This window comes from Cupressus sempervirens, chromosome 9 (genome assembly GCF_028749045.1).
Source record: "Cupressus sempervirens isolate cs-2001-9-10 chromosome 9, ASM2874904v1, whole genome shotgun sequence".
In the NCBI taxonomy this organism is placed as follows: Eukaryota; Viridiplantae; Streptophyta; class Pinopsida; order Cupressales; family Cupressaceae; genus Cupressus; species Cupressus sempervirens.
In genome coordinates this window covers 541,205,460-541,218,449 of record NC_143126.1, presented here as the reverse complement: position 1 = coordinate 541,218,449, position 12,990 = coordinate 541,205,460, and the positions used below count along the sequence as shown (strand labels likewise).

General features: G+C 36.8%; 1 protein-coding gene and 1 long non-coding RNA gene across 3 annotated transcripts in view; both read right to left on the bottom strand.

Moving 5' to 3' along the window:
• The window catches only part of LOC149539762 (uncharacterized), a 67,895-nt gene that overhangs the window by 14,234 nt on the left and 40,671 nt on the right, over positions 1–12,990 (bottom strand). The window lies entirely within an intron of this gene.
• LOC149539763 (uncharacterized) lies at positions 10,515–11,100 on the bottom strand. Its single transcript, XR_016355939.1, has 2 exons — positions 11,033–11,100; positions 10,515–10,892 (listed from the first exon to the last, which is right to left on the bottom strand). It is a non-coding gene; the product is annotated as an uncharacterized LOC149539763 (long non-coding RNA).

Genomic DNA, 12,990 nt, shown 5'->3' with positions numbered 1-12,990 from the left:
TAAAATTTGATCTTAATAAATTTTAAATTAGATAACGATTATAGTATTTAGTTTTAGGATATTAATTAGATTTAATTTCAAATGTTTTAATTTAAATTTAGTATAAATTAGATAATGTTAAAGTATTAGTTAGTTGTATTATTTGAATTATTATTTAGCCTTAGAGTAATGATGGCATTATTACGTCAGTTTAAATCAAGTCAAGTTATTGGATGTTAGATGTTATTTTACTTAGTGAGTTCTTTTTATTTCAAATGTTTGAATAATTAGAGTTATAATTATTTAAATTGTTATTAGAATAATTGAATTATATTGTTATGAATATTTTGATTAAATAATGTTATAACGTTCATATTTATACTACTTAAAGATAGTTGTAGATTATGTTACTAATAGGTTTAGTATACTATTGCTTTGGTGGGTGTAATATTTTAAAAGTACATAAAAGTGATAATGTGTTAGGTCTTTTAATTAATTGAATTTGAATTGTTTAATTTAATTAATCGATTTAATAATGAAAGTTTAATTTAACGAACTATTTCTACGCATTAATTATAAACCTAAATGGAAAGATAAGTTATTGAGAGGAGAACCTGTTATGTCTTGCTATGTACCTATGCTTTAACTTCCAAAAAACAAACATATCAAACTTAGTGGTGTTATTAATCTTTAAAATAAAATAAAATTTATGTCTGTTTTTGCCCTTGTATTTTGGGCATGACATTGTAAGCATTAATGGTTGATCTTCTTGGTGCATAGTTATCAATGTGGCTCTACTAATATCAACTTTATGCTAATTGATGTATTTATCTCTTGTATCTTTACTATTTCTTGGTCAATAACTTACCGATCTAAATCTACTTTCACAATGATACATATATTCATTTATTACCATGCTTCTCCCTTGTTATCTTAATAATGATTGACATAAGATGGCATCTTGTCAATCTGATTGATCAAGGGTTTACCATTCTAATCAGGTAGTAAAATCACAACTACATGTTGATTAGGTGATTGTCGTTCTTGATAACTCGTGAGCTTAGCAATGCTTGATGGAGATATCTATCATCTTGGATTCTAATTCATCCACATATCTCTTGATGCCAACTCGGAAGATCGTCTTATTTATAAGACTTCACAATTTTCCAAATACTTTATTACTTAAACTATCTACTTTCCATGTACAACTTACTACTAACTACCTTCTAACTATATGTCGGTGCTCAAGGTTTGCTACTCCTTAACCATGATACTGTTTTATAGCTGCTATATCATTAATGCAAAGATGGGGACATCACATGAAGCCACTAAAAAGTTGATGGGTGTCCTATTTTTTCCATCCATCCACCCATTAGATAAAATGGCACAATCTTTCTTTTCCCAAATTATCCTTAAGATTGTCATTCTTGATAACTCGTGAGCTTAGCAATGCTTGATGGAGATATCTATCATCTTGGATTCTAACTCATCCACATATCTCTTGATGCCAACTTGGAAGATCGTCTTATTTATAAGACTTCACAATTTTCCTAATACTTTATTACTTAAACTATCTACTTTCCATGTACAACTTTCTTCTAACTACCTTCTAGCTATATGTCGGTGCTCAAAGTTTGCTACTCCTTAACCACAATACTGTTTTATAGCTACTATATCATTAATGCAAAGATGGGGACATCACATGAAGCCACTAAAAAGTTGATGGGTGTCTTATTTTTTCCATCCATCCACCCATTAGATAAAATGGCGCAATCTTTCTTTTCCCAAATTCTCCTTTGTGCTTCCACTAGTTGGATTGTGTTTTCAACCTCATTAGTGGCCCACTCAACTCATGATGACTTGCAGTCTTCAAGCCACCATGATCAATGTAGTGACCGATTGTTCCATATATGGTGTTGAGAACAGCATAATTAAATTCAAAGATGAGTACGCATACTACTATCATCTTTGTGAAAAGAAAAATGATGTATATCTTGCCAGGACTAGAGATCACTAAGGCTCATAAAGATAAAGATGGAGATACATTTATTAATCAGAGATATCAGATTTTCACAATCTATCATTATTATTATCAAAAGTTTCCGAATTCGATTGTGTATGTCTTTTTTAGCATCAATCACGTTCTCTGATTCATAATTAGGATGGAAGATAGCAAGAGATCTACAACAAAAAAATGATGGATCACAGAGTGTGATCTAAAACGTCGATGCCAAAAAATACATACACAATTGAATCTATAAACATTTGATGATAAATTTATTAATGTCCAATAAAAGACCACAAAGGGTCAAAGGGACTACCAAGTACAACAGAAGGGGGCGAAAACCCGCACTAGGGACACTAAACAGTGCCCTAGGAAGAAAGTAACAACTGAAATAAAAATAGAGAGGGGTCCAAAGTAAAAAGAAACCCTCCCAAGCCCAATTAAGGGTTCCAAACAACCATGAAGAACTTCTAAACTGAAGGATAAGCAGTAGGACCAATTAGAGCCCTGGTCCACGTCCCTGTAATGCTAGAAGAGGAAGGTTGTTGCAGATCGGAGCCCGTTGTAGGGCTCACGAATTTGGAATAAGGTGCAGGTCCAAGTTGGCGCTTGGTACCACACATTGAATGAAGCCCTGTGAAGAAAGAAGTAATAAGTTAGTAGGGTGGAGGCATCACAGGATACTAGTGCTAGAGTATGTGTCTGAAGCCTAAGGTTTTCCAAAAATAAAGGGTAAGACATCTTTGGTCAGTATATATAAAGAAGGTGGAAAGCAATCATGCCTCCCTGAAGAGATGGTATAACCTTCCTCTAATCTCGTAGTATAGAGGAATGCAAAAGATGAAATGTTCCTCAGACTCAACCTCCCCAATGTTGCAAGCTAACGAATCTTGTGCATTCTGTCAAAATGATGTTTGGTCTTGCAACGGAGCTTTTGTGAACCCACTCTAAAGGAGCTAAGGTGGATATTGAGGGAATGAGGCTAGTGGTGGGATAAGTAGGCAAGATAAGCAATGAGTTTGTCTTTCAACTCCAAAAAGATCTCTGCATAAAACCCATCATAGGGTGAAGGCTGCCATAGGGATTAATCTAAGTAGTGTGAATGAGCTACTTGTAAATGTCATCTCTAATGCATCTATTCAGCTCCTGGTGGGGAGGAAGAAGATGGGGGGGGGGGGGGGGGGGGGGGGTTTATCAAGAAGTGTTGGAAGAGAGGGAGGTGATCCATCTCAATACCAACAGACCCAAGAAAGGCTAAAGGCTCAACAAACTATCCATGAGCATAACCAAAGGAGACAACAAAAGAAGCGATAGACTGTAAAGAACAATAGGAAAGGTAGGGGTATCTGTGACACTCGTCATCCTAATCAGCAAAGCCCCGAAGGCAATAAGGTACTAGACCAAATGAGCTAAAGGCTGAAGGGATGCGCTTGAGACTCTACAAGAATAATGTTGTGCAAGATGGATTAATTGCATTGGATAATATGCAAAAGGAGGAGAATCTGAACTCATTCGACGAAGGCCCAATCAAAATCCAACAAATAAGGATCCCACACTGTCGAAACATAGAGAATAGGTCTGATAAGTGTACCCATAATTGTCATCTTGGACATAGTCTCCTAGAAATGGTCTCTGAAACAGTGTCACTAGAGGAGGACCAACGAGCTACAATTCATAATTATCTGCAGCTAAAGGGCGAGTCTCCTAGTAATGTAGGGCCCAGAGAACTTGACCCCTAGATATGCCTATGAGGATGAGATCTCCACCTCCAAACCCTTAAAGAAGAAATGGTGTTGAGAGGTCTTAAGAACATTGAAGACTAACCTTGGTCTTCCCCTAGTTAATTGTTAAATGCTTTAACTCAAAAAAGGACACAAGACTGTCTAGCTCTCTTTGCAAACCCTTCGAAGAGGATGCCAAAAGAATGACATATTCTACAAGGGCTAATAGAGATCAGAACCTAGTAAAGAAGGCAATCATGTAGAGCAAGAGTATGGTCGGTAGGCGAAAAGGGTCAACCCTACTTAACCTTAATAGTTCTCTTGATGAAAGTCCAAAAACCCAAAAGGGATCTTGAGACTACCCAAAACCATCTTGTAGAGTCTCATGATAGTTACGAAAAGAGTCTCTAAAATATCGATATTCCAAAACCTCTAAAAAGGGTCATCCTAGGAACAAAGTCAAAGGCTTTGTAGAAATCCACAAAGCAACAGTATACCTTCGAGGAGCGATGACATGCCTCCTCAATAATGCCTCGAAGAGTCAAGATGTGATCCATGTTATAATCATCTCTAAAATCGACTTGACCCTTGGCATGGATGTGATAGTAAACCAACTCTCTTGACAAAAAAGAGTGGTGGCTTACAGCTTAGAGAAGTTGTGCCCAACCATGATGATCCTATAATTATTGGGGTCTGAGATAGGACCCACCTTGTGGATCGAATGGATAATGTGGTGCGACTAAGAAGGGGGAACTTGTGCAAACAACATGGTTGAAGAGATCGTCCAAATAGGACCTAAAACTTGTTGACAATTTGGCTAGGTTAGACATTTTGATGTTGTCATTTATGGCAACATATCAGTCGTATAAAGTGGGCAGATCATGAAGATGAAGTTACGACATGTAGACTTAGAAAATTGTCTTAGTGTCATACAGTTTATCTGGTAGAACATATAGAGTTTTGATTGGCGAGCTTCATAGGTACATCACAGACACGTGTAAAATTAGGTACGACTACCTGACATTAAGACGATGACATATGCGAGTGCGCAGGACTGTACAGATACAGTTATGACAAGTTTACCAATTACAATAGTATACAAGTAGAACAAAGCATGACGAGGAAACGAATATTTTGGGTTAACAAATTATTTTATTTACGAAATAATTACTTAACTACTTAGGGACGACATCCTAGATCTTAACCCTAAGTGGGCAAGAGTCAATATTGTATTTTGATAAATGTTGAAAGGCAAGAAGGCCGACTGGGCAGATATTTGTAATTAGCAATCTATAAAGGAAAGATTGCAAATGCAAAGTTATCGGAATGATCAAATAATCTAATGTGATGTTGATATAATACTTTGTGATGCAAATTTTGATGTATGATCAGAGGAATGCAAATTTTGTGAATGAGTAACAAAGGCAAGATCTGATATTGAAGATATCAGCAATAGTGTAAAGAGGTTTTTGTATCTATCTCTTTATATTGAAGAACTATATTATACATTGCACGTTTGGACAATAGGCTCATCTTGCATACATTTTGTAATTGTATATAAAAACTCCTAACAAGGTTGAGGCTTCTAACAAGGCCTAGTCCTCTAACAAGGACCGAGACACTATACAAATGTAATAGACTCCTAACAGGGTCAATATCTTTCACAAGATACTTTTGATTAGTGGATCGTCTTGTGGATATCATCCCCATCGGGATTTTCCCTTGGCCGGGGTTTCCCTAGTTAACCAAATATGGTGTTATAAGTTCTATTATTGCATGGTTATGTTTACTATTCAGCATAGTTAGTTTACTTTCTTATGCATGTTATAAAGTTGTTAAAGATATCCAATTTTGGGCTAAAGTTTGTGAAATATTGATTCATACCCACTCTCAATATTTCCTATTTCTAACAAAACTATGTGGATGTGTTTAAAGAACTCGTCCTAAAAGCCCTCCTTGTTAGCCACCTTGCTAGAGTTCATACTTCTCACTGCCTCCCTGATAGTGGCATAGGAGAAAAGGTGAGAGTAAGGGGGAAAGTGACATGGATAGGGTGTTGATTGTGGATGTCATAGAGAGAAGAGGTATAGGAGACTAGTAAATCGTAATCACGCTCGGAGGGAAGGGTATGGTGGGGGAAGAAGGTATGCCATAAAAATTTGGGCAAACGGTGGAGGGCCGAAAGAAGGGTAGGTCCACGTTGGAAAATGTGAAGATGCTTCCTATGGCAAAGGAAGTGGTCGTAATTGATAGGGCGATCGAGTATGAAGGCTAACCACAAGGTCTGATGAGAGGCCTTACAGTCTTCATTGTACCATACGTTCATAAGGCATGTATTCTTAGGTTTGGGAGGGGGGAAGCTGGGGGTGGAGAAATAAGGGGAGGCCATGGTGGATTCCTAGATGATTTTGGACAAATAAGAGAACTTGGTAGAGTTGCACCCCAAAATGGAGAAGAGGGAATAAGGAGGGAGAAGCTACTTGAGATGGTGGGTAAAAATGTCGGAATCACCATTGTCAGAGCAAACAATAGCGCGAGAAGAGGGGTCGGGGGTGCAAGGGGTAGATGGTTGGGGGGGGGGGGGAATGAGGGATTGCAAGGGATGGTGAGGCAAAGCTAAGCATGGTTTGCCAAAGGGAATGAGATTACAAAGAAGTTGATAATGGAGGAAATGGACTAGTGGGAGAGCATAATCTACTATGCTATCACCATTAACATGAGGCCTAGATGTGAATAAGTGTGATCTACGAAAACAAGATAACCCATTAAGAACTACCAAGCCCAAAGGCTCATTAAGTTGTAGAAGATGTCTACCATATTTGGTTAACGGACTATCTACATCCACAAAAAATCTATGGAGCCCCATATAAGCTTGATCCAAATCCTCCATGCATAGGAAGTCAACCAATTTGTTGTATAGGGGATTCTGTGCCATCTAAGCCTTGACATTGAAGTCCTCGAGGAGAACTTCCCCAACCATAGATAATTGGGTGATGTTTCCATAAAGGTTAGAGGAGTCCTTGTCAGGGCCACTATAGATAGTGTAGGGGGAGCAAATTGGAGGAAAGTAGTGTACCGTCTTAAAATGGACACACTTCATTTTGAGACCTTTTAGCCCTCCTTAGTGTAGTTTTGGTCTCTTTCTCTTCTTCCTAATCTTGGTCATATTTCTAGATCATCTCTCATCTTTTAGAATGGTCCTTTAGGTGCTATTTTATCGCCTTTTTGGCCATATCTTTATGCTACTTCATTATCTCCAGATTCTCTCTGAGGCCTCCAAGACCCCTCTCAGATATACGTTGACTTGATCTCTTCCCAAGGAATTTTGAATTGTTTACTCTCGCCCCCTAGTTGGCCTACTTTGTTTTTGATCCCCAAAACTAGTATATAAGGAGGCTTAGGCATTTCACTTTCATTAATCAAGCATCTATCATCATTCTACAAGCAACCAAGAGCAAGCATACACGCATTCATGAGACTTCAAGCATTTATCAAGTTCAAGCAGTTCCTTCTTGCATCAAGCTTCTTCCTTCAAGATGGTAGTGGAGTTTGGCTTCTAAGGAGGAGATCCATTATTCCAAATCATTCAAGTTCTTTCATCCTTCATCATGGCATGTCACATACATTCCTATTCATAAAGTTTTGCCTTCTTTGATGTCCTTTTGGTTTCTTAGGCAAGGCCATTACATTTGCATACTTGATCACACATCAAATTCAATTACATCTACAAAGGTAATTATATCTTTCATTTGGTATATTCAATCCTACTACATGTTAGCATTTCCTTTATCAATTCATTCACATTTCAAATTCAAGGTTGACTCCTCAATTAGGGCTTGACTAGGCAAGCCCTCATCCACCCAAAACAAAAACCAAGTTTTACCATGTACAGGATCGGGATGGCCAAATTGCGACATGTCTGGAGATTACTCATTGAAACATTTCTGAAGAAATTGGGTCAACTTTACTATTGTATCTCGGGAATACGATAACTTCATTGTAAAGCATTTGGATACATTTCCTCAAGGTCGATGTGTTCCAGGAGCCCTAAAAGAAATAATATTTTGTGAGTTTTCTTTTGGGATCACGAATTTGAAGTTGAAAGTTCTATCACAGGTTCAGATCCGCAATTTTCGGAATGAAAAGGTATATTTCCTTGCACATTTTGAGGTGAGTACATTATCATTCATTTCACTTTTTAGTCTATAGACCTATTTTCATATCTTAGTTGGGTTGATTGCATATATTTAGCACCTAGATCTATCTTACTCTTCTCATTAAATCAATTATCTCTATTGCACATTTACATTTTCACATCTTTAATCAAATTTACATTGCATAAAAAAGGATTTGCTTGCATACTTCCTTGATGTAATTTCGGTTTAGCATTGGCATCCATTTATCCCTTTGGGTTTTGCTAATCTAACTTGGGTTATATTGAAAGTTATGTTTGGAAGCCCTTGTTTCTCTTGTATTGAATGTTAGTGTAAAGTGGAGGACCTACCCTATTGAGCACATTCATTTTTCCCTTAAACAAGTAGAAAGCCCCAAAAGCGATGTCTTTGACATGTACGGCAATGCAACATAACCAAACCCACATGAATCTAGCAAAGGCATCTGAAAGTACAACAAAAGCCAAACCATAAAGTCGGTCACTAACAAGGCTAGCAATCCCTCTTGAAGTGTAGACCCCACCAAAACTACTAGTCTCATTCCTAAAAGCTAACATCTAGTGAAAACAAACAAATGTGGGAAGAGGTCAAATAGGGCTCTCACGAGTCTTAGCGAGGAACAGCAAATCCAAGTAATCCAAAGCATCTAGAAGAAGACTGGGTGAGGACCAAATTGAACCATTGTAGTTCCAAACTTCCAATAGCTAACATGTAAACCCTAAATCGCAAAAACAACCCCACATCTTGACGCTTGGTGTGTAATTTAGTGGGTACAATTGTGGGTTTGGTCTCCAAGCTAGGACGAAAATTGTCTTGAATCACCGCCCTAGTATTTCTGACCATGACCTACTTTCTATCTTGTCATATAGCAACCACAAGAGCTCTAGCCCATTTAAGTTTTGTGGTAGAGGAAAGAATTTTAGACAGGGTTGATGATGCCCTGTCTGCATCTATATGTGATGAAGGAAATGCTTGTAAGTTGTGTAAGGGTCGAGAGGTGGCTAGGGCTAAGATTGCTTCAATGGGCAAAGCTGAAATTATCTTTCTACGCTATCTTCTTTGTGTTATTATCATACTTGTAGGTTAGGACCAAGAGCGTAAATGTGCTTAAAAAAAAGGCAACTTTCCTAATGAATTTGATTGCTCTTTTCTAAGTTAACCTTATATTTAACTTATACATGATTTTGTATACATACGTTTGACTAATTTATGGTCATGTCATGACTATTTGCAAATTAATCTGGCATTTTTTTGGGAATTATTTATTTTCCTTTCTAGCACGGTATATTCAAGAAAAAATAAATTTAAATCGCATAAAAAGAATCACATTTAATTCATGATTAAATGACAAGGAAAACACATTTTAGAAATGTAACAAATTAATATTTAAATCATATAAACAAAACACATTTAAATCACATAACAAAAACCAACTTGAAATCAGATTTGAATCACGTAACAAAAATCATATTTAAATCAAAGTAACATGACTCGGATCCGGCTCGGACTCGACAAGGGTAACTTGACTCATGACCCGGCTCAAACTCCCCAGTGACTCGGCAAAGTGAAAAAACCTTAAAATTTTGAGATTTTTTAGGATTTAAAGAACATTCCATGCACCCATTATTGAATAAAGCTTAAAGACACAATAACATCATGAAATAGAAGGTAATTTGATCACAATGCACATACTTAAAAGTTTAACATACATCGATTACATAAGTACGAAGGTAAATTGCTAAATACCAAATAGTAGTTGAAGGAAATAAAAAAGTAAACATAGATATATAACTTTAAAATGATAAAACCATGAAACCCATCAAAATGTATATCAAATCCAACACATCAATAGTCATCATCAAATGTTCCAAATTCAGATCATATGTTAAGTTAAAGTACTTTTAATCAAAAAGTTAAAACAAGACTATAGCTATGGCTCCTAGTCTTCATCCTCATCCTCATCCTCATCCCCAACCTCAACCTCACGCTCAGTATAATCTATAAAATGCTTTTTAGTAAGGCGTCTAAGGTAGGTCCTGGATGACTAATTAGCCATAGCATCAGCCTATGAGGTGCCTCTAGGATCAATTGTAGTCACTGCCAGTGCCACTAGGAACAATTGTAGCTCTCTGGTCCTCTGCTACCATAGCCACGACCTCAGCCTCTCTATTTGCCTCATGAACCCACTCTAGGTCCTCTCATCATCAAAGGCAAGATCAGTAGCCTCAGTGATCCACTCAAACTCTGGATCAACCTCCTCTAGAGTAATCGAAGAGGTGTCACTATCCAAAATCTCCCTAGTCCTATTGCGCAGGTTGTAATGCACAAAGACTAGCTTATTCATTTTCTCCACAGACAACCTGTTACACCTCTTTGAGTGGATCTGCTCGAACATGCTCCAATTGCGCTCACATCCAAAAGCGCTACTTGGTTGGCTCATTATGTTGATGGTGATTTGCTAAAGGTTTTTGGTTGAAGGCCCAAATATTTGCCACCATCTATCTGAATTTTGAAAAAAGCAAAAGAAAAAAATATTAGTCTCGTTTTGAAATTTGAACTTTAAAGCTAGAAATTTAGAAACTAGATTGTATAAGGCTTAAGCTGCAATTTTTACCTGGCTGCAATTTTGCACCACCTTCTTTGCAAATTTGACTTGAAAAAATGGGCCCTGTTGCATTATTATAGGCATCCATCTCAAGCAATATATCTGTGGCATTAGTGGCCAATCTTCAATATCATAGTGTATAGGCCACTAAGAACCTCCTCATCTTCCTTGAAATCTTCACGGAAACGGTATACCGGATTGAGGTAATAGACTGCTGCGTGGATAAGTTTATGAAGCTGATTTTGCCATCTCCTATCAATTATGTCCAAAATAGGGTCATATTTGTCCTCAACTCCTACATGTTTGGCTTTAATAGCCTCCTTGGCCCTATCCATGCCCTCATATATGTAGCCCATAGCGAGCTTCTCCCCATCAGCAACTCGTAGGAGGGCTACAAGGAGCTCAATGATCTACAAAACAATTAAACAAAAAAATAATTTAGTGAATGATGAAACTTTGCAAGGTTGCACAATAAAAATAAAACATAAATATGTATGAGATAAATTAATTTATAAAATTTTAAGACTTAAGCTTTTAAAATTTAAATTACCTCTACAATCTCCTTACATGGCTCCCAAAAACCTTCTTCATCATAAATGCATTTTGTTGCATCTATCCCTGCAGGGGTGGTGGCAAAAGAGGAGAAACTCTATTGTGGACCAACAAACATGCACCTCAAAGCTAACCTTGAACTCAACAAGGATTTTAGTGTGATAAAATTAGAGGCAAATCTTGTGATACCAGGATGAGCCAACTCCTTTCCCTTCGTGTATTCCCTCATAATGCTGAGGACCAAGGCATGATTATAGATGAATTTGCAAAGATTTTTGGCCTTAGCAACACATGATTTCACCCATTCAAGCTTGCCAATATCCTCTAACATGAGGTCGAGGCAATGGGCTGCACATGGAGTCCAAAAAATTCTTGGGTGTCTCTTCATCAAAAGTTTTCCTACAGCAATTTTAAATAAACAATTAAAAATTTAGATGTGTTAAAAGAAATTTAATTTTCAAAATTTAATGAAAAATTAAAATAATTTTTTTAAATCTTAGTAGTTAAAATTTTACCTGCAGCAACATAATTAGCTGCATTATTAGTCACCACTTGGACAACATTTTCTTCTCCCCCACCTCCCTTAACGACCTCAATAGCCTCACATAAGAATTTTGCATTTTTGACATGTGAGAAAGCATCTATAGACTTCAAAAACATAGTGGATCCTGAAAGTGAAAATTAAACAAAATAATTATCATTGAATAGTCAATAAAACAAAGTTTTAGTTATTCAATAATATATTAAATTTTAGACTTTGAGAAGTAGAGGATGATGAATTACCTCCGCTAGAAACAAGAAAATTTAGGAGAGTCTTATTTCTCCTATCTATCCATCCATCCATCATAATGGTACACTCCCTTTGGCTCCAAATCTTTCTATGGTCCTCCAACTCAAGTTTCATCTCCTCAACCATTTCTAGTATGAGGGGGCCACACAACTCATCTTCAGTGGGGGTTTTAAACCCCACACCACAGATGGAAACGGCATCAATCATCCCCTACCAATAAGGAGTCCCGTTACATTTATAAAAACATTTTAATTAGCATATTTCAACATCAAGTTAAAATTATAAAATTTTATTTTAAAATTTGAATTTAAAACTTAAAACGTAAAACAATCAAATATAAATGAAGTTGAAGTACCTGGCTACTATAAATGGAATGTTCCAGAAATACCAAAACTTGCAAATTGCTCTTCTTCCAACTTCATGGATCTCCCTATTCCAGACCAAGCTCTCAAGTGAGGGTTGTGCACCAGGAGTGGAACATAGTACAAAAAAATTGTCCAACCTAGATTTTCTAAATCTAGGACGAAAGGTAACACCAATACTACTAGCAGAGGCAGTGCGAATAGCAGTGCAAGGAATAGATGTAGAAGCAGTACAACTAGCAGAAGCACTAGGATGATAGGGGGAAGGGAAGCACCTTCTCCAACACAACCTATTGAACCTAAGGGTGTAAAACTAGATATAGAAGCAATTCCAGATGAGCGTGGAAGGGAAGTGGAACCAATCTGAAGCTAACTCTGCTAATTGTTTTTGTTTTAATTCTTTTTCTTGTTCATATATTTCTAAGGCAACATAACAAAAACATTGAACCTCAGGAGTTGCAACTTTACAAGGCTCAGCATCATGACCATGTATGCCAGTAATATGGTATTTCAATCTATTTATCCCCCCACTATTAATGACCTTATAAAAATAGGCATTTTGTTTGAGTTCTACCACTACTCAAAAAGTCTATGGTGTACTTCCAGCACTCATCTTTTTTATTGCCTTTCGAGAGCTTGGGTTTTTTAGCTGGAGAAGTTACTATGAGTAAGGAAAAATGTCAAGGTTGCTGCAATAAGACATTTTAGACCAAATATTACCATTTAAGCATTGTATTTTATGAAGATCTAAAGTAAAACAAAACCCATAAACATACCAAAAAAATTCATCCAAAAAACCCATAA